Source organism: Schistocerca piceifrons, chromosome X (genome assembly GCF_021461385.2).
Source record: "Schistocerca piceifrons isolate TAMUIC-IGC-003096 chromosome X, iqSchPice1.1, whole genome shotgun sequence".
In the NCBI taxonomy this organism is placed as follows: Eukaryota; Metazoa; Arthropoda; class Insecta; order Orthoptera; family Acrididae; genus Schistocerca; species Schistocerca piceifrons.
Window position 1 is genome coordinate 90344741 of NC_060149.1, and position 23879 is coordinate 90368619.

Below are 23879 nucleotides of genomic sequence, written 5' to 3' on the forward strand. Positions count from 1 at the left end.
CAGAGGTGTGTTGGTGCATGTCAGAGTACGGTGCAGCGAGTAAGTGTGCAGACGTTTTCAGACGTGCTAATGGTGACTGTATGTTGAAAGTGGCTCAAGGAACATATATTGATGACGTTATGAGCGACAGATTACTAGGGCGACTGGAGGCTGGTCAAAGACAGCAGGTCGTAGCACGGGCCCTCCGTGTGTCACAAAGTATGATCTCAAGATTATGGCAACGATTCAAGCAGACAGGAAACGTGTCCAGGCGCTACAGTACGGGACGTCCACAGTGTACAACACCACAAGAAGACCGATATCTCACCATCAGTGCTCGCAGACGGCCACGGGGTACTGCAGGTAGCCTTGCTCGGGACCTTACAGCAGCCACTGGAACAGTTGTCTCCAGACACACAGTCTACAGACATGGTTTATTCGCCCGGCGACCTGCAAGGTGCATTCCACTGACCCCTAGTCACAGGAGAGCCCGTAAAGCCTGATGTCGAGAACACAGTACATGGTCATTGGAACAGTAGTCCCAGGTTATGTCCACGGACGAGTCCAGGTACAGTCTGAACAGTGATTCTCGCCGGGATTTTTACTGGCGTGAACCAGGAACCAGATACCAACCCCTTAATGTCCTTGAAAGGGGCCTGTATGGAGGTCGTGGTTTGATGGTGTGGGGTGGGATTATGATTGGTGCGTGTACACCCCTGCATGTCTTTGACAGAGGAACTGTAACAGGTCAGGTGTATCGGGACGTCATTTTGCACCTGTATGTACACCTTTTCAGGAGTGCAGTGGGTCCTACCTCCCTCCTGATGGATGATAACGCACGGCCCCACCGAGCTGCCATCGTGGAGGAGGTTTAAGTAGTGTGTAAGTCTACGGATCGATGAAATGGCTTAAATGGCTCTGAGCACTATGAGACTTAACTGTTATGGTCATCAGTCCCCCAGAACTTAGAACTACTTAAATCTAACTAACCTAAGGACATTACACACATCCATGCCCAAGGTAGGATTCGATCCTGCGACCGTAGCGGTCGCGGCGGCTCCAGACTGTAGCGACTAGAACTGCTCGGCCACACCGGCCGGCGGGGCCGATGACCTCAGCAGTTTGGCCCCTTAGGAATTCGCACACATTTGAACATTTTTGAACCACATTCTGCAATTATCCCTAACTTATGAGCATGAGTGTAGCTTGCGAATTGGGCACTGCCTTTTTAGCGATCGCCATTTTCTAAGTGGTGCTCCCCCACTACTTTGTGTACATTGCTCCCAACTTTTAACTGTCAGCCATTTCTTGACGGAATACCCTTTTTTTAACTGTTTACGTTCCCGTTTGGGTTTACTGTCTGAGTTATCGGCCGTTTTAGCGAATGACGCGCGGGCTTTCAACCGCGTTTTACTTTTGATCCGTCGTAGCAATATGGCGAAGACTACTCAGTTTTTAGTTCTGGACATCAGTTTCTCTATGGCGTATTTTATAGACGTTTCTCCACGTCCCTGTGTTTAGCTGGCTTATCTTCCGTCGATTGGAATTGACGTACAGTCGTTTTTAACTCCTCTCTTTGTCTTCGTGTTTCACAGGTTTGACATGGACGCCAATTACCCTAGTTGTTTTTGCACCTTAAAACAAATTAAACAAACAACCAGTATACTCTGTAGGGCATGTAGGGTTACAACAGCGGCATGTGGACGAGCGTTATCCTATTGGAAAAAAACCCGTGGTATACTGTTCATGAATGGCAACACAACAGATCGAATCAGCGGACTGATGTACAAATTTGCAGTCAGGGAGCATAGGATAACCACAACAGTGTTCCTGCTGCCATATGAAACAAAATCCCGCACAATATCTCCAGCAGCAGGTCCAGTGCATCTAGCACGCAGATCGGTTGGTTTCAGGCCCTCAACTAGCTTCCTTCTAACCAACACAGGTCCATAACTGGCACTGAGGCAGTAGTAAACACAACAGATCTCCACCCCGCCCTCCAATGAGCTCTTGTTTGACACCACTGAAGTCGCAAATGGCGGTGGTTTGGGGTCAGTGGAATGCAAGCTACAGGGCGTCCGGCTCGGAGCTGTCGAAGTAACCGATTTGTAACAGCTCGTTGTGTCACTGTGGTACCAACTGATGCTCAGATTGCTGCTGCAGATGCAGCTTGATGTGCCATGCCGGCCGTAGTGGCCGATCGTTTCTAGGCGCTTCTGTCTGGAACCACGCAAATGCTGCTGTCGCAGGTTCGAATCCTGCCTCGGGCATGGATGTGTGTGATGTCCTTTGGTTAGTTAGGTTTAAGCAGTTCCAAGTCTAGGGGACTGACGACCTCAGATGTTAAGTCCCATAGTGCTTGGACCCGTTTGAACCATTCGATGTGCCAGAGCCATACGCCGAACGCGGTGGCCTTCTGTCTCTCGGTAGCACCACGTGGCCGTTCGGAATCCGGTCTTCTTGCAACCGTATTTTCTCGTGACCACCGCTGCCACCAATCATGTACACTGGCTACATTCCCGCCAAATCTTTCTGAAATATTGCAGCAGGAACATCCTGCTCCTCGTAGCCCTATTCACTACCTCATTGAAAGTCAGTGAGGTCCTGCTAATGTGTATTTGTTTTCGCCTTACAGGCATTCTTGACTAACATCAACGCACCGCGCTCAGTCTCAAAGGTATGTAACGCGCACGACCGTTACAGCATGTATTTAAAGCAAATCTGATATGTATCCTCATAGTGGCTCTACTAGTGCCACTCTTATGAGACTGGCGCGAAATCTGAATAGGCATCACCTTTCAGATGTAGAAATGCGCCTACCAACGTTTTCTTATGTAGTATAACTCCTTCTTCGTGTTGCGATTTTTTTCCGTTAGTGTATTTGTAAAAGTGTATACAAACATGCCGTCAGACCTTGGTAAGGCATCAGACTAGTGCAGAGATATGCAACTTGCTTTGAAAGTTCAGAAATGAAAATATATTCACTTCACAAAACGGAAAACATATCCTGTGACGACAACATCAGTGAATCACAACTGGAAACAATTAACTAACATAAATATGGGAATGTGAAATGGAATGATGGCGTAGTCTGAGTCAGGAGTAAGTCGGTGGACAGACCACAGTTCATTGGTAAGGTACAGGGAAAAAGCAGTCACTCTAGAACGGAGATCACTTTACAAGAAATCGTAGAACTCATCCTAGAATACTTTGAAGTGTATGGTACCCATACGAAACAGGACTAATGAGGGTTATTGAATGTATGCAAAGAAACACATGAACGGCCACATATGTGTTTGACCCATGGAGAGCCTCACACAGATGCTGGAAATCCTGAACTGGCAGACACCTGAAGGCAGGTGCCAATTAACCTTCGAAAACCTACTTACAAAGTTCATAGCAACAGATATGTACGTGGAGAAATAGACTAGTTACAGCGCGGACCAAGATTCTTAAGCAAGCATTCTTCTCGCGTTGCATAGGCGAACGGAACAAGCAAAATCTCTGAAAAGTGGTAGAACGCGAAGTACTTTCTGCTTCACGGTGTTTTGCAGGCAATAGATGTAGAATGGAAGTATCCCACGGTATTATTAAACTTTGGTACTGGTGAAGTATATGATCTATCGAGAAATTATTTTGAAAAAAAAATTAACAAATGGGAAGTGTATCCCAAGTGATTGGAAAACAGAACATGTTTCAATAACGCATATCAAAGAAAGATAAGACTACTATAGATATTATGTATGTACAGCAGTTGCCAGCACCCTGAATGGACATTATGGAAGAGTTATTAAATTTTTCTTAGCACAAGAATACGAAGAAAATAAGGCTGAAGAACAAACAGGCTATGAAGTTGGTAGATTAACAATTAATCACTTTTTCGCCTGCGACAAATAAATGAGAACATAGTTTCAGCACAACCTTTTTATTTCGTGTTTGAAGATATAGAAAAAGCCTATCATAGTGTGCCTTTAGCCAGTCTGTCGAAGGCTTTAAAATCGGTAACATAAATCCAAAAATAATGAAAGAAATTCTAACATTATACGAAAGTCGTTCCACAAGTCATGGCAACTATGTTATACCTTGCGATAGTGGGACTACATGAGAATTTCACGATGTGTATTACTGAAAATGGTTCAAATGGTTCTGAGCACTATGGGACCCAACTTCTGAGGTCATCAGTACCCTAGAACTTAGAACTACTTAAACCTAACTAACCTAAGGACATCACACACATCCATGCCCGAGGCAGGATTCGAACCTGCGACCGTAGCGGTCTCGCGGTTCCAGACTGTAGCACCTAGAACCGCATGGTCACTCCGACCGGCGTATTATTGAATCGGTGCGGCATTGGGTATCTGAATGCTATCATAAAATAGGGTTCCAGAAGAGGAGGTGACAGTAAAGATTGAAATGAAACACATGCTTTGAAAATATGTGTAAATTTATTGTGCACGAGTACAAATGAAACAAATGAATCAAAATCAACTACTGTGCTTCAAAATAGTCCACCAGTACATATACTCAGCGTTTTAACGATGACGAAGACTTTGAATGCCACTGACATTGCCATCAATGTGTGCTACCTGTCGCGGGAATGCCGTTAGGACATTCGCGCTGTTGGCGAAGTGGTTTCCTCAGTTGTGGAATGAGGTCGAAGTCGATGGACTGAACTCTGGTGAGCAGGGTGGGTGGGTGAGGATCCGTCTTGTAACACGGCCAACCTCACACTGAATATTTCAGGAGCTGGTACCGAACCCTCCTAGCAAGCTGTCATATTCTGTCGGTTGATTTCGGTAATAGTTGCTGTCATCTTTCGATGTATTTACAGTGATCATGGTGACAACCAGCTGAGAATTTTGACGACAAAACGTGCTAATTGGACAGAATTTTGCACGATACTCCTTATGAGGATGTCCAACAACTCTATGAATGAATTCGAAGCTGAATACCCGATTACATAGGGGGCAGAGGTGGACTAACGAGTTATTGATTTGCTCAATTTATAAAGCTCTTTCTCTTGAATAAATCATCCAATTTTTCTTTAATTTTAGTCATTCTTTTGTCTGTGCGTGTAAATTACATCTACCGACTTCCGTCGCATTCGGATAGTTCCTTCATGGTGAGCCTTTTTTCTTTCTTTTTTGTCTTAGAGTGTATATTGAGTTGCACAGTTTCAGAGTGTCTCTTCTGTGAATGCAGATATTCGTTTGGAAGAACGCTTTTACTTTTAACTAGCTGATATTTTTAATCACTGAGACACTCAGCTCGAGATCGACACATATCTCTCTGAATAATTTTTTCAGCGATGTCGGTACCAATAAACAAGAATCTTAGAAACATAGAGCAATATTCGTTTTAGTCATTTCTAAAAATGAAATTTATTTTTCGGTGCACAAGGGCCGGACACTTACCCGTAATATGTTGAGCTCTATATTAACCTAATCCTGATCTATGAAACAAGTGTCGTTCCTGCACAATTTGTGAAAAAATGCCAGTTGTGGGACAGGAGGCTTAAGGATAGGTTGCAATCTGTATTCGACATACCAGCAAACTTGCAACTCAGGTGGTAGTCTCCATGTACTTTTGACCTTTAGGGCTGAATTACTTCTCCCAAATGTGACATCCAGAAGAACTCTCAAACTGGAGTTCATCCTGCTGCGTCATGCCCAGGTGATCGTGTATTCATAAAGGCAATATACTTTATTTGAAAAGTGTCTCATCCCCCATCATATGAATAAAAACTGTGGCAGCTCGAATCAGATGAGTAGACTATCTGGCGCGCTGGTGTACACAGTAAATATCGATCTGTGAGGATGGTATGTGACGCAGTTGGGTTATCTTCATAGCCAAACACAGCAAAGACAAGGCCGTCGAAGTCTACACAGACCGCGATTGACACTCACTACTTGAGGGAAAAACATTAAACTTCAATAATTTCTCTTTGTTAGCAGGTATATTGATGTGTACTGCATATTCACTTGCACGGTAGATTTGATCATTTGCCAACAGATTTACACAAGTGAGACATTTAAGGCAAACAAGTGATACTGCTTTAGGTGCCGACAGCAGGAACGACATCAGTGCAAACATATTCTACATACAGAAATAATATCCCCCGTTGTGCAGTTTTTATCAAAGATAATCAACAGATACGAGCATGTACGAGTGAATTTCCCTTTTTTTTAAAAAAAAAAAAAAAAAGACGTCAAATGAAATGGTTCAAAAGTAGAGTTCTTTTCCTTCTTGATTTACTGTAAGCTATACACGCTTACCGAAATGTGAAGGATTTAGTTTTACGGACAACTACGTAAAATCACAGATAGTTCCATAATTTCCAGTGTTACTAACACAATCAGCACTTAACTTGCGGCCACAGCTGTTAACTATTAGAAATTGCTACTACATCAGAGTGCAAATCTGTTATAACAGCTGTCTGTATGAAGTTACCTGCTATCGCCGACTTCTATAGATGCGATCCAAGAAGTGTTATTCATGTTCACTAAACAAGTATTATATCAGTCCTCTAGTCCATAAACATATTTCTCGTCTTTCGCCTGTATTGCTTAATCTAACAACAGGGCAGGATTTGTGATTAGTGTAAAGAATGGCAGCTAAATCTATACATAGATAAATGTAAACTGATGCAGATGAATAGGAAAAAGAATCCTGCAATGTTTGAATACTCCATTAGTAGTGTAGCGCTTGACACAGTCACGTCGGTTAAATATTTGGGCGTAACACTACAGAGCGATATGAAGTGGTACAAGCATGTAATGGCAGTTGTGGGGAAGGCGGATAGTCGTCTTCTGTTCATTGGTAGAATTTTGGGAAGATGTGGTTCATCTGTAAAGGAGACCGTTTATAAAACACTAATACGACCTATTCTTGAGTACTGCTCGAGCGGTTGGGATCCCTATCAGGTCGGATTGAGGGAGGACATAGAAGCAATTCAGAGGCGGGCTGCTAGATTTGTTACTGATAGGTTTGATCATCACGCGAGTGTTACGGAAATGCTTCAGGAACTCGGGTGGGAGTCTCTGGAGGAAAGGAGGCGTTCTTTTCGTGAATCGCTACTGAGGAAATTTAGAGAACCAGCATTTGAGGCTGACTGCAGTACAATTTTACTGCCGCCAACTTACATTTCGCGGAAAGATCTCAAAGATAAGATAAGAGAGATTAGGGCTCGTACAGAGTCATATAGGCAGTCATTTCTCCCTCGTTCTGTTTGGGAGTGAAACAGGGAGAGAAGATGCTAGTTGTGGTACGAGTTACCCTCCGCCACGCAACGTATGGTGGATTGCGGAGTATGTATGTAGATGTAGAGTAGATGTAGATCTCTAGGGTCCCTTGCCCTCCTCCTGAACTCAGTTACTAGGAGTCGTATTTCACTACTAGGCTTCTTGTTATGCTTAGGTACAAAAAATGCTTCTAACTCCCAATTCCACACTTAAAAACTGTAAACACAATCTTTTTTGTCATTGATTCACACTCTTATAATTATAAAAATTTTTACTCATAATATATCGACATTATTTTCCAAATTTCTGATATTTTTCAAAGGCGAATTAATAAAGTAAAATACATATATTTAGACCTGTTTCACCCGTATTCGGTTCCTTTCGTTTCTGACATGGTTCGTATTAGGTTTTGTGTTTTCTTCTGTACACAGGCTCAGTGGTGCTCATGGAGAGATGTCAAGTAGTTCCCATGTTGTTTCTCTATCGAAGAATAAGAAAACGAAGGAGGAAAACGAAGGAGGAATACCAGAATTCATTGGGAGCACTCACTCTCTTACCATTTTACTGCAGAAGTTTGGAGCATTGTACACCATTTTCCCAAAGCTACAAAAGCACGAAGACGAACTTTTTAATTACTTCAGGGTGTAAATGAAATAATGAATTACATGTGAAGCTAAAGGACCTTCTTAAACGCCGAGATTTTAATTAAAAATTGAAATATTACGGGTTTACAAGTAATAGATCAGAGTAAATGCCAAGACCATTGAAATTAAACGATGTTTTACAAATTTTGAAACGCATATCTGCGTTCTCATCGTAAGAAAAGCTGTGTAAATAGTTCAGGTCAAGTTTGGGGATGGAGGAGGGGTCCTCGTAGAACTGAGTGGCGGACACTTGTGACTGAATTGGCTGAAGCAGTGTGCTGCGGATTTAGCTGGCGCTGTGTATATTGATTGGGGATCATCAGTGGAGTACCAGATGGAGAGGCCTTCGGTGGAGTACCAGATGGAGAGCTGGAGAGCCCAATAATGGAATACTAGATGGAGAGGCATTTGGTGTATTGTATGTAGAAGGAAGATGATGCTTCCGCTGACCTATTAACTTTACAACTTTCAGCACCACCATTTGAAAATCAGGTGTGTCAAGCTCATCGAAATCTTCAAGAGATGGGAGTAATCCCTTGAAAAATGAAAGGTGTTTCCTTCAGGAATGCAATCATTTCTAATTCAGCAGAATTCACTTTCTGTTTCTTTGATGCAAGTTTTTTGAAAGATGATTCAGGTTTTTCGGCTGCTGCAACATCACATGGTACGCTTGGAACTGACTGTATAGCATTCTCATCCTTTTTAACAATTACATCCGCAACACCACCATCACTATCATCAATATTTTCTGAGATAGTGTCCTCTGCTTCTCTTTCTTCAAATATTTTGTCGAGGAACTGCAACTGATATGCATAAATGTGGGCTTTTACTTTTGACGTCTCTGCTCAAAATTTCATAGTTTTCCCAGTCCATTTTCGGTGCGAATCTCTCACGTGCGTCCACTTATTCAGAATCTGTGCACCCGAAAGAAAATATTTATTTCATTAATCACAAGAACGATCAACCTCTCTTTTTTATAGTGGTTTTGCTTTTTTATTTTAGAAATTTTGTAAGTGGTTTTAGTTTCTCAGATTTTCGTTACACTTATCTCCTGGGATTTCGACTATAAGCAAGAATGACAGAAACGTTTGCTGTACAATCTGGAGGACATTACGAGTGGAATGCAGATAAGAAGAAATGGGGATCAGTTGTCTAGAAATCTAAAACTATCGCTCATTTCACAAACTGCTTGGGCGTCTTTGATGGGATACCTATAAGGATCGTCCAACCTCTCAACTGGATGCACATCAACTATAAAGGATATTCGTCTACAGGTCTGATGGGAGCAGCTGATGCAGAATACAGATTTGCTTACGATAATGTTGGGGCGTATGGTAAAGACTAGGAGTCTAACAATTTTCGAAACTGTCAACTATGGTGATCTATCATTAGCGGCACCATGGATCTACCCGAGGACAAGTGCCTTTCATGCGCACAGTACTCTAAATGCCTTATTATTTCATAGAAGACTATGCTTTTGGCTAACATAAGCATCTCCTCACACCGTACAGTGACCATAGTATAACCGTGGAGAAAAGGATCTACAATTATCGTGTGTCCAGAGCTTGCAAGTACGTTTTGAAATGTACTTTTGGAATATTTAGCAACAAATGGAAAATCTTCCATCGCGCGGTTATCTTGGATCTTGACTATGCCACGGATGTAGAGAAAGCTTGTGTAGTTTTGCACAATTGCATACGAGATCGAGACGGTTTTGAAGTGAAAAAAAAAATCGAGATGATTTTTAAATGAAAAATGTGTTTCCCATATCGTGTTTTCAAGATGTCTCCTTGGGTGAAATGAGGAGAAATCAGGCAAATATGTTACGGAAAAATATAAGAGATGTGTTCAAAGATTACTCAATGAGTGAAGTGGGTTCAGTAAGCTGGAAATTTTCTAAAATCTGATTTATCTTAATACCTACCAAAAATGGTGTACTGAATTGTAATTTGGTACGCATCTTAAATAAATACCATAGCTTATTTTCTTAATATCCAAATTATTTCCTTTTACATTTCCTCAAAATCGCGGTGAGTTTACCAAGTCCCCTATCGTACTACGTCCCTCATTCGATAAAAACGAAGTTAACGGTACTTACCCAATTAAATTTTATTATTGACGTCAAATTCATCAAACTCGTTGAAAATTTCAACATAAACGTCTTTCCAGGATTCTTATTTCTTGAATTTATCCTTATATTTTTCAGAAGTTTTGTCCCAAAGAAATGGTTTGGGCGGCACTGCAAAAATTAGCGTATCCACTTCAGCGTCTTGTAAACCGCTAATTTTATCAGAAAACAGCGACAACTTTCAAAAAATAATAATAAGAGATAATTTTTTATGAGACCCACTCACTGCCTGGATGAAACAGAAACTAAACCGTGCGTGTGTGAATGCCTTGATCGTTACCTGTTCCGTGGACACGAGTTCGCACCTTGTAGAACCTGATGAAACCAGCTCGTGTTGAGGGAGTATTCAGTAACTTACTGTTTATATTATGTACCGAATAGAAACCGAAGCACTGTTTCACACTTGTCGGCAGCGACCGAAAAAGAACCTAAAGCGAACCGAACCGAATGGAACAGCATACGTGCCAAACAGGCCTATATAAGCTGTGACTCACTGCCTGTACGAAGATACCTGCTCTCGTCCAATTCCTATAGGCGTGATGCAAGGTGCTAATCCTATAATATAACTCGTCTGGTTTTCTCAGAGAGGCAGAAGATGCAGTGCAAGAAGTGTGCAATTCAAATTCCCATCAGACCTGCTTCTCATAGATTGGGACAACGATTCCAAAAGAATAAATGTAAAGACTTTAAAAACGATGTATTTATGAAAGCGTAACTTGGAGAAGAAGAAGAGGATGATTATGATAAGGAAAATGATGTTGATTACGATGAGGAAGATGATGACGATTTCCAACAAATCGACAACTGATATCACACCGAATGAACTGATGAGCCGATTTGTATTCTCGCTGGATTCGAAAGTGGCGAGCGATAATTCACGTGATAACGAAATACTATCTATTGAAGAGGATCTTCTAGAAGCATCTATCGTCATCTGAAGTTGGAGGGAAAAAGAAAAGTGAAGCTGCATGTGAGAACATTAAGTCGTACCCGGACTGGGTAGGTTGACGAAGGGGAAAACGTGTAACACTTATCGTAAAATGCTGAGGGCTTTTGACAATACTTGCCTGTGTAAAATTTCCTTCATAGAAGAAATGGAAGTGCAATTCTTTCCGTGCTGACACACCTCTGTTTGCGTTAAATGTGTACCCTCACATCTTCGATGAACTGTGTCAGAGGCCTGTTTTAGTTACAGTAGGTGCATCTTAGTAGTAGTAAATTCAATAACAATGAACAATTTTGACATATAAAATGGATTCTTAATACACATTTCTGTACGTTGTTAAGTCTAAAAAATAAATCACTATTGCTGGAAGAAAGTCGCTTTTTTAGCAGAGTTAGGTATAACACACTTGTGTAACTATTACTAGTGAGCTTAACCTTTGCAGAATTTAAGAATATTGTGAAATTGGACCAAGTATCATAGATCTGGAAAATAATTAATTTAAATCTATGTTGTGTGTCAAACCAAGTGTGGTGCGTAGATTGAATTTCGAACGTTTTTGCCAGTGCAGACGCCTGCTGGTGACAGTGACAGCGACTGGTGTTACAGAGCTCTAATTGACACTTTTTAGCAGTGCAGCCATCTGTTGATGACAGTAAGCAACTGGAATATAAAGCAGTACTTGATTTTATTTCGCTTTTTCAGTGCTTACAGAACAGTATATAAGGTAAAACTATGTTTAACAACTACACATTCTTAAGTCGTTTTTTATATTTTACAACCAAATATTGCTTTTTGATTATTTATAGAGATTTTGTTAATTATTCGTTCCAGTATTCCTTAGCGCATGATATATAGCAGTGGTTCCCAGCCTTTTGGTACCATTATCCTTTAGTGTAACCAGACATTAGCTAGTACCCCCTCCCCCCTTCTTCCCATATCATCAACGTTAGCTCCAATTTAAACTTTAGAATGAAAACCAATGTTCTTCGAAAATTTTTGTTTTTAAAACGGTAGAAGGTAAATGATTGTTACTTTTTGTATGTGATTTATTCAGCCAAAAACTAGTGGGTCACTGAGACAATTACTACTGTTTATTTCTAACATCCTTTCTTTGTATAGAATGATGAAACACTTCTCAGTGCATGATGAGTGCTACCTACAACTTCTTCTCAGAAAAAAGCTAGACATTTGCTACAAAACATGCTTCCTCTTCACCACTCCTCTTCGTATCTACACTGCTTTCACCAATGACTCCCAACTGAAATCAAATGAGTTAAAATTTGTCTATTATATTTATTGTTCATAATCATTTGGTATCTGGACTTCTTAGACTCCTTACTTCTGAACTGGTAGAAATTTGAAGATTTTAGGCTGCCATTTCTATGTCTCACTCATAATAATAATAATAACAATAACAATTATAACGGTAACAATAATAATAATACTGTGCAGTCTACACTGCAATCTAGTAGGCAGTATGTAGCTATTGTTCTGTTGTACTGTCGATTAGTTTGTGAAGTGAATAATGAAACAGTTTGTGGTCTATTGTGCGAGCTATCTACAACTTGGAGATGGCAGTTTCATAAGATTTTTAAATGTATATAACATATATGTCTCAATTTTACTTGTCAAAGGTGCATCATATAAAGTATGTCGCCGAGACGTCAACGTGACTTCACTATAATTCTTCTCAAACCACTGTATCTCTGGCTCCGAGACATGAATAATTGTACTGCTGAAATGTGACATCACTTTCGGGGAAGACCTCAAGCATGTAGGGATGCAGGTGGTTCGCAGCAGTCAGCGTGTCTTAGAGTACTACCACAGGTCCCGTGCAAGCGCAGTAGAATGTCTCCTATAGCATAAGTCTGCTCCCAACAGCCTGTGTCCGCGGCGAGCTGCACTTTTCGAGTCGGTTTTCAGCTCGATGACGGCGTTTTTTAGAGACGACCTGCGATCTAGCGTAGCAAAAATGTGATCCACCCGAAGAGCCTACACATTTCTATTCATTGATGGTCGAATCCCGATGGTCCCGTACGCACTGCAGTCGTAACTGACAGTCAGTGGATCAACATGTGAACACGTAGGGGTGGCCTGCTGCAGAGCTCCATGTTCAATAATGTATGATGAATCGTGTGATCCCTAACACTTGTGAGTGCACCACAGTGTGCTCTTTCAGCAGAGACTCCATACATCACCATCTATCTCACTTTACAGAACAGACAAGCCTTCGAATCCCACGTTCTTTGAAGAGTCGTGGATGTAGAACCACTTAGCGCCTACCACTCTCCGTGGATGCTCACGACAGTAACACACGAACATTCGATCAGCTTCGCCGTTTTCGAGATACGCGTTCACAGTCTTTGCCTGATAATAATCTGCCATTCACTAAAGTTGCTTTTCTCTATGGATTTTTCCATTTTTAGCCCACATCTTCACTAGGGCGATCCCACGTCTGTGTCTGCTCCACTTACCATATATACTTTTGTTACCGCGTCCCGTGCCCGCAACGCCACCGGGTGGTCATTATGTTTTGGCTTATCAGTGTACAGTTGGGAATGAAATTTATCGATGTGACAGGTGCGCCACTCCATAAACCATTTTTTGGACGTCAGTAATGAAAACATAGTTGGTAATTTTTTACGCAATTCCTTTACTTCGACTTTTTTTTAATTTCTAGTACCGTTCACCACAGCCCAGACGAGGTTAGACTGTAATTGTAGTAGAGACAGAGGTCTGAGTTGCAATTTTTGATAAATAATTCAGGTCGTTCATATATTTTGAGTACAGCCCAGATGGAGTTATATCGCAATTGGCTCTTTCATTTTAACACTAGGCTTTGACTGGAGGAGAGGAGGGCAAGGTGGATCATTATGCAGATTGTGTGTGCCAGTTTACATAATAAACGATTACCTTTGACTTTCAATTTGAGGTCAACTTACGTTATTTTTAAAGCATATCTTGCACTATTTTCTAATATTATGGTCTGATTCGTTGGAAAGAAGACAGCGTGAGGTACAAAGCAACATTTGTCACCTTCCTTTATCTGGGATTTTTTAATTTGCTGGAGACAACGAAGGGGACACTAGCGAAGGGGTGCAACTTCACGTGTATGTCAGAAATAATGTGTTTTGATGCTATTCTTACACATTATTTTGATGCCACACTGTGATTGGGTGGGGTTATAAATTTACCACTCCACAACTATTTATTTACACAATGCTGTTTTTTTAACAGTGCATTATGACTGACTGAGGATAAGGAGAACGAAAGGAGGAGAGCATCTTATTAATTTCCTCTAACACAACTGCAGTAGTTCCACAATCTCAATTTTTTCGTGCTGTACTATGATTGGCTGGAGATAATCGAGTACTGCGCTGTGATTGGTTGGAGATATGAGAAAAGAAGAGAGGGTTTTGAATTTACCATTAACACAGTTCAGCTCTGTGCTATTATTGCCTGAATATATGGAGAGAAGTGGAGGGGGGAGAAAGGGAGGGTAAGAGGGCGAGTGTTTTTAATTGCACTCTAACAAAACTGTGCTATTCCATCACCTTCGTTTACTTTGATTTACTTTGTTTATTTTATTGGTTGGTTTTATCAATTTATGATGTCATGAATTGAAGGTCATTGATGACATTATGCATCACATTCACGATCACATGATCGCTCAGTAGGTCATTTCAAGATGAAAGTGAATCTGTCAGTTGGTATTGCCACTGATATTAACTAAAGTACTGGATCACTATTTACCATTGAGCCTGGAATCAACACTTACTCACCTTGAGGACTTTACTCCAGAAAATCAATGAAATACGTTCAAATACCAGTCGCCAGTCCTGTAGAGACGAATTTTGAAAGTAAGTCAAGTCACTAAACATGCAACATTCAGCCAAAATCCATGAGAAACAAAAATTTCTTTACAAACTTTAAAAGAAAAAATTAAGTTAAATATAGTCATCACATAGATTTCATTTTAGTCTTGAGAATTTCTGCAGGTGAATTTAAGCAAGTACTGTTACAATACAACTCATCAAAGTTTTATGCCTCCGCTTTCTTACGTTAATAAACCTCACAAACATTGCTTTGAATGTAGTTACTTTGCCAATTCATAACAATTTTAGTGTAGGATCCGAGCAAAGTAAATGATAGATGCTTGAAATAAGATGGTAACAGTTCTCAGAAATAACTGTCAATATCTGAATCCAAAAGCGCTTTTCATTACAGTTTATGTTAACTCAAGTCTTGCTGTCCTTTACCAGGGAAGTAACAAAATAAACTGTCAGTGGCTTTCATTGTCAGAAAAAGTGCAGCTGAATTAATATTGTGCAAAAATGAGTAGATTGCTTTTGTAGGTTCTGGCTCAGCCCTGACTCACTAGCTCACCCACACAGTTCCATCACTTTCGAGCGAAAATCTACCCAAAGCCTACCAACACAATCATGTGTAATCCAATTTTCATGGTTAACTCACATTTTTCCTGGAAAAGGTGAATCTAAGAAAATGAATTTAAGTAATGTTTTATAAAGTGTGAACATAAGAAAATAAATAAAATGAATTATGGTGAGTGTAAGAAATATTTATAACATTTAATCATTTCTAATGTCTGCTTGGTAATGTATCTATCTTATCTTTCAAAACTTATCTTTTGTCATTATGAGGAGTCAATGCTTTCTCATTTATTTCAACTGTCTACATTTCGTTTCTTTTACTCTTAATCATATTAATACTTCTGTACTGTTCTCTGTTGTTAAACAAACAATCTTCACAATCTTCTAAGCTTATTCTGCTTTTTACAATAGCTTTCTTGACTCCTTTAGATTTTTTCTATTTTATCACAAATTTTATAAGCACACATTTTTGCTGACAGGCCACAAAATTATTCCATTGTTTTTCCATTCCATTCATCTTTCATTTTTCCTACAACTTTCTCATTAACTTGTCAAATACCATAAATATTGTTTTCAGGATTATCATTAGCACCATATTTATCAATCAGCACTCTCACATCTTTATAAAAATCATCAGTTCTTATATTTTAGATGTATCTGTCTGTATCTTGATAACACAACTCATTATTTTCTCCATATTTTGGTTTCATTACACTGTAGTGACAATCATACAGCAATTCTTTAGACAAATCAAATATACTCATTCAAACATACATTGGTTTACTTAATGTAATTTTTGTCTTACTCATACGAATAGCAGCAAGATTTTCATTAAATATAGTTCTTGCTTTAAAGATTGACTTTGCTATTAATTTATCACATTTTAATCCATCTGACTCTAATGTTTATTTGTAATATTTTCCATTGTCTTGCCAAAGACCGAATTATTCATAAGTCTATAGAAACATTTTTAAAAATCATTATTAGCTTTACTTCTCATTTCTGTATTTAAATTATATAATTCTTCAACCAATATGGTTGTTTAAGTTTTAAACTGTATGTGTTTTTGTTAATTTCATTTGTAATGATAAATACTGCTTAAGTTTTCTATAATGAACCACATATTTATTGTTGTTTTCTGAGGTAGTTAACAATCAGCATTCTTTAGTTCATCCAGACACAATTTTATTTTCTGGAGCCAATGGTAAATTTTTATGTAAATCTTGTAATTCTTTTGGGCACTGTAAAAGTACTTCTAAAATGTTTCACACACTTTTGTACTATCACAAGAATCCAGATTATCCCATTCAAATTCACCATATGGTAAATACTGACTCATACTATATCCATATAAATTATTCACATCTAAATATGCTAAATAATTCAGAATCTCTCTAATATCAAAATGCTTTATATATTCATTGTTTGCTTTAATGTATCTTTTTCAATAGGGTGATATTCTTCCTTTTTCAAGAAATAAAATCGTATCATAATCATGTAATACATCTAATTTAACTTCTGTCATTTTTAACATTGTATCCCCAGATAATACTGGTAAAGTAAAATACCAAGATGTATCTGAATCATATGTTTTAATGCAAGTATTTCTAATAACTATAAATCAGTTTTAAGAGATAAATCATGATATCTTTGTTGTTTGGTGTTAAATTTATTTCTTTTTCTTCATAACTAAGCTCATTCACAGACCAATGCAAATCATATCCTGATAAATTATGTAAATGTTTTAACTGTTAATCACATTTATTACAAAGTGGTTTTTTAAATGCTCCAGTTAAGTGATCATGATGATTAACCCTTTTATTTTTTGGTGAATAATAACAGTCACACAATGTACATTTTTTTCCATTTTGCATGTCTTGATTCTTCTTCAGGAGTTAATTGCTTCATTCGTTCAACTTCAGAATAAATTCTTCCAATATCTTCAATCTCTTTTTTTACACATTCAATAAATTTTTATGACAATTTGTTCCTCTTTAAATGACAGGATCTTTATAGTGTCCATGTACATATTTAATTGAATAACAAAATTCACTTGTTCTTATTTTTGATATTTCATTGTATATGAATTTTCTGGGTTTGATTGACATTTTTCCTTCTTGAATACTAAACTTTGAAAATCAGCTTAAATAACAAATGAAACTTTCTGCATATGTCGATTTTTAAAACTTACATAGGAATGTTTCTCTGGATTTTTGCTTTTGGTTTGTTAACTAAATATCTTGATGTGTTATTATTTAGTTTTTCTTTACTAGTGATATGGAGTAAACACATGTCATAAATAAATTTTAGTTCTTCAAGTGTATTGTTTTCACTTCAAATAATCCTAGATAAACTTTTATACAAGAATAATGTGAATTTCTGACTGTCTGCATCTGATACTCACAAAAAGGCCTCATAGTTCTTTTCAGTCCACAATATATTCTTATATTACCTCTTATAAGTTTCGATATTTTCCGTTTTACCAGAGTTAAGAAGTGATTAGGTTCAAATAAGTTTACATTATTTTCAAAATTTATAGTTTTTAATATGTTTTGAAATGCACTATCAACTAAAAAATCTATCTGTTCCTCTCTCTCTGGGTTTCTCAAATAAATTAGTATCAAAAGGAAATATTTCTCTATTAGTTTTAGTTTCTTGTTTCTCAAACACATAGGTAGAAAAGGGTAATATTTTTTCAACTATCTTCATTAGTCTACATTTCTGTTTGTTGAAGATGTTTATAGAAAATGGATATATTTTTCAACAGTCTGTCTTCATTATTAGATTCAGATTTTTTCTCAAAGATGTTGTTAGAAATTGGAAATATTTTTTCAGAGATTTACCTCCTTTAGTTTCGAAAATATGATTATACTTATAATTTTACAGTAAGGTAATTGTTTCCAAAGGCTTTCTGCACGTAATTTGTGATGTAATATTTTTTTAATAAATGTAATTAAATTTCCTTTGTTTAATTTACTATACTCTCTTACATTATTAATTTTACAATAATTATGAAGTTGAATGACTGAGAATCGCCCCATTTGGCCTTTCAATTTACAGAAAATAAAGTTCATCAAATTTGTGAAAATTAATTTTTCAGAATTAATGATTGAGAAGTCTTCTTCAATAACTATTTAAAATTAAGAATTCAGTGATTTTCGTTTCTTTCTTATTTTTCACATTTTCTGAAACACATTTATTAAATTTCTCTATTAAGGTTATCTTTATGAGAATGATTTTTGTAAAAACAATCTAAGTTTTTTATCTAACGACAAGGCTTATATGTCTTTGACACTTTATCACATTCTTGCTTTTCTTCATTTTCCATTGACAATAATATTTTCGCCCATTCTTCACCGAGAATTCGTTGTAAATGATTTTTATAATAATATTTAGAAATATTTTTTCCACATAAATGAGGAATTCGATCTTCATTATAATTTTTAAATATTTATTTAGACATTGTCTACACATCCTTCTGAATCCATCTTTTGTACATTTCATTGAAGTAAAATTATCAGGTGACTTTTCAGAATAACAATATTTACAAAACTTGGATTTGACTGGTTGTTGGACCTCCTCCATTTATATAGACAAATTTATTGAATCTATGAAAAAAATAAAAATTATTAGATTAAACTATTCTTGGTCATCATCATTATTACTATCAGCATCATCACCCAAACATCACCCCCAAATTGATTTGTAATAGACTTTTCATTAAATATTTTAATATCTCTTCTGCATATTGGACATTCAATTTGCTCTCTTTACAATTCATCAACACACACTTTATGAAAAATACAATTACAGCTTGTTTTAATAAATTAATGAATGTAATTACTTAAGGATATACCACATTCACAACTGTTGGGCTGTTCCATTGTTTCATACGGTTTTCATATTTTTTGTATAAAAGGTTCAGGTAGTTATTGACATTTATAATTATTCCAAATTAACTTTTTCTTTAAATTCTATTATAGATCTTCACACAATGTTTGTTCAACTGATGTAGCATCCCAATTTAATTTATCCTGAAAGTCTCTCACAAAATTTCAGACATTACTTGTGTATATGCTAAATTCCCCCAGTTTAAGTTATCTTGAAACTCTCTTATAAAAGCTTTGGTCAATTCTTGTTTACCTGATGTATAACTTTAATTTATTTTACCTTTAAATAATCTAAAAAAATCTTTAGACGATTTTGTCTACCTGGTATGTGATTCGAATTGAGTGTATCATGAAATTCTTTTATAAAATTCTCTGATAATTTTTGTCTGTATGTTATATTCTCCCAATTTAATTTAACCTTAAATTCTCTTATAAAATCTTCTAGTATTATTGTTCCCTCAACACTTCTTCCCAATTTAATTTATCCTCATATTCTCTCATAAAATCCTCTGATAATTTCTGATGTGTTGATATATGATTATAATCGAATTTATCTTGAAATTCTCTAATTAATTTTTCGTCAAAATTAAAAACTCTCGAAATTAATTCTTCCATTCAATTTCACTAAACAAATTATCCTTTCTTTCATATAATCAACAACTATTTCACTGTACGTTTCATATGTCAGTTACAGTTCACACAATAGGTGAAAATTTAATTTCTTACTCATAAGATAAATCATTTGAATAAGTTGTTGTTGTTTAGTTTTTAAATCATTCAACTCATTGCATCCTGCTTGGCTTGTTAATATTGCTATAAATAAGTACAATAAATTCTTGCTTTCTCATTTTTAGAATGACATCTAAGCCCGAATTCTTTCCGTCTAAATTTCATTTTGTTGACTTTTCGACTATTTAGGCTCACAATTGATTAGGAATAATCGTTATTATATTTTCTTAAAAGTGGAAATTCAAAAAATTAATCCATTCTTTGAAGAAAAACATGTCTTAATTACATATGAGATCTTAAACTTTATTTGTTATTGAATATCAGTCAGCAGCCTCCCACTCCCTGAAAAATTAAGGAAATTTAATACAATCTGTAAATAATTGTAATCTTCATTATACACAAGAACACAAAACCCATAATCTTATTGAAAATATATAAAAACTATTAAAATTATTTTTTTATAAATTGCGGTATCCCACCTAATGCAGTTGCCCCTGGTTCATAATCATCTGTGTTGAATATTTTTATTATATGAATAATAATGATTTACAGTGCCTGATGATCATATATTTTTAGGTTTGTGGTTATCATTGAAATATAAGAAAGAGATATTAATTGCTCAAAATTTATTTATTTATATTGGATTTCTTAAGGAGAGTCAGTGGTTGGAAAAATCGACAACAAATTTTTCAAATAGAAAAAAGCACAGTATAGAATTCTTAAACGAAAATGATATAGATTATCAACAAATAGATTATAAAAATGAAAAAGTGACTTTCCCTATATATAAGAAGATATAAAAATACAGCTCTAAATAATTTATCAGGAAAAAGATGGTCACTTGTAACTATAGACCATTTTAAATGTGGAGTTACGTTGTTGAATATCTCTGAGTCTAACAAACTTAAAAAATATGGTGTTAAAATTTTTCTCTCCTATGCAGACTATATAAAAAAATATAAAATCATTCAATCTCACCAACTCGCAGTCGAATATCAAAATCAATTAAAATTAAAGAAAGAAGGACAATTTAGAAAAAAACAAATAAAAAGTTAGAAGAATTCAATATGAATATGAGAATTTATATTGATAAAGTGAAACAAAAAAGAAAACAAGGCTATCTTTATATAGCTACCTCAAAAAGATATCCATTAATCAATAATTTTAAAGAAGGAAAAACAGAGATTTGTCTATTACTAACTCTAATTTTAATTCTTCACAAAACAAACAAGATAATTTTTATATATGTCACTATGATAAAGTATATGATGTCCGTAAAGTAGAAAAATCAATTCATGAATCACTTGATGAGTTTAGAGATAAGAAGAATAAGTTAATTTTTATTTTACATTACACACCATTACCTGAATTGTTAAATTAACGATTCAAAATATAAGCGATTCTTTTAATAATATTAATTATTTAACTAAAAATCAACTTGAAGAAATATATATGATGTATCAAATTATACCTGACGAAATAGAAGTAAGTGAAAAGGAATTACAAGAGAAAATAAATCAAGTTCTGAAAGACTGTATAAATGAAAATAATTTAAATTTAACTAGAAAGCAATGAGTAGATATAGTGAAAATTGATCATGTTATCAATGCAGAAGTTTGGATTTTTATAAAGAACAAAAACAATGGGAAATGTATCACACCAATCACACATAATTAAATTAAGATTATAATTACTTGTTAATAAAAGTACATTTCTTTTGACAGAATTGCATTTGATATAACATACATTAAAATGTATATAACCATCGAAAACAAAAAATGAATTACAACCATCAGACTCCATCAGTTAAAACTTAAAATTCTCAAATTATCCTGACATGAAATCAGTTTTGTTACCTTTCATTTGAATATCAAAGTACAAATACCTTAATAAAACGATTAGGAACATGAATATTACAATCAATACCAAACAGATTTAAATTTTCAAAAACTAACTCCACATACATATAAACTTTATAGTAACATTTCAAATATTACTTTAGTTTTGTTTACCCAAATATTGTGAGATTATTGAACCCAACCATTTATCATAGATTTTATTTCCTCTCTTTCTCAAAACTTTTTCAACAAGATATACATCAGGATCTTTTGTTTCCTGTTATTGATACTCATTAAAATTTGGTTTCATATGTTCACCACTGCAATTTATATGTGACTGAATCAGAATGAGTAACATCTTCAATTTCGGAAATTTCAGTTGACAAGTTTACTGTGTAAACTTTTTCAAAAATTCCTTTCACTTTACATATTCCTACTTTATCACCAATGTTACATTTAGTGTCAGCTGAACCAGACTTTGCATCAGAAATAACTGACTTTAATCTGTGATTAAGTCTGTGACTAGGTTCAGTATCTAACAAATTTGTTACATAAACAGTTTTCAACAAGTATTTCGCTATTTCTTTATTTGCATCCTTTAGGGTCATTTTTATCGTTGAATGCTTTATATTACTACATTCTTCAACTAATTTCGAAATTAAATCAGAGTCACCTTAAGCAAACTTTGGACTGCATCTAACACAATTATAATTTCCTTGAAGAGCAAATTTCTTCCACATCTTTTCTTTCAATGTTCTGTTAGATCATTCAACAACAGATGCTTATAATTCACTAAAAGCTGAATAGTGTTTAATCATCATTGTAAAATTTTTTGCCAATTTCTTGAGTTTCTAGCGACAAATATATTTTCAAAACCATCAACTATATTTCTACCTGTCTTATCTTTAACAGGAATTGCCCAAGCAAATATTGAAAATAAAATACAACAGTTAATAAATATTTATACCGTTTATTTATTTCCTAAACTCCTTTCAACCTTTCAGAATCCATTTCAACTAAATCAGCCTCCCATAAGTCATCTATTCCAAAAGAAATCGTTTTATGTAACTCATTAATAATTTCCTTGTGTGTATTTAGTCCTTCACCTACAAAATTTTTAACAAATTTACTCTTTTTAGTTTTACATACAGTACAAAGACCTTCACTTCTTTGAATTCCAATTTTAGGATTGTGTATTTCAGTAAACGTTTTACACTTCAAGCAGAAAATGTGATTGTTCTAAAGGACTGTGTGTGGAGACTCATCCTCCATTTATATAGATGAAAAATTTAATAAGATTGATGTTATTGTACCATTTTATGAGCATCATTTGATTCTAAAACGAGATCACCAAACATGATTAATTCACCTGAAACAGGTGATTTATTGATTTAGAGTTATAAATATTTTATATTTCATTTTTCTTTCAAGCAATGGATTATTGAACTGAGTTGGATATACAGCTTGTAATTCATCTGCATTATGCCTTTTTATCTCTGTTTCAAAACCAGTGGTTGAAAAACTACCATCTGTATTGGCCCCAAATAAAATAATTCTCTTGATTTTTACATTATATTCAAATGTATATTTCAATAGTTCATCATCCATGACAAAATGAAATTTCAGTTTTTGTTTGTCACATATTCTTTTGTGAAGATTACTTAACTGATCTAGGTACCTCATTAAATCTAAATTTGAGAAGTAATGTGCAAAACCTTTTTCTATTTCTTTTTTGTAAAGTAATTAGATAGATCGTTTTTATTAAGGTGATTCATTTTCAGTAAGTTCTTAGTAGGGACATAATAACTTAATTGTGTTCAGATACCTGTATATTCAGGTTTTGTAACATTTTCTTTTTCTAAATACTGTTTAGTAACAGAATCATAACCATTTATGGGGTCATTTATATTCGAAATTCTTCTACCTTTAAATTCAATATATACTTTAGTCACTTTAAAAATAACACAATTGTTTTTTGGAATTGTTTCATTAAACTTTCTACTTTTGCTTCTAATTCATTTTTTATATTTCCTAAATTTATTTGTCCATTAGTTGCCTGACCATTAGGCTATGCCTTATTTTCAAAAATGTCC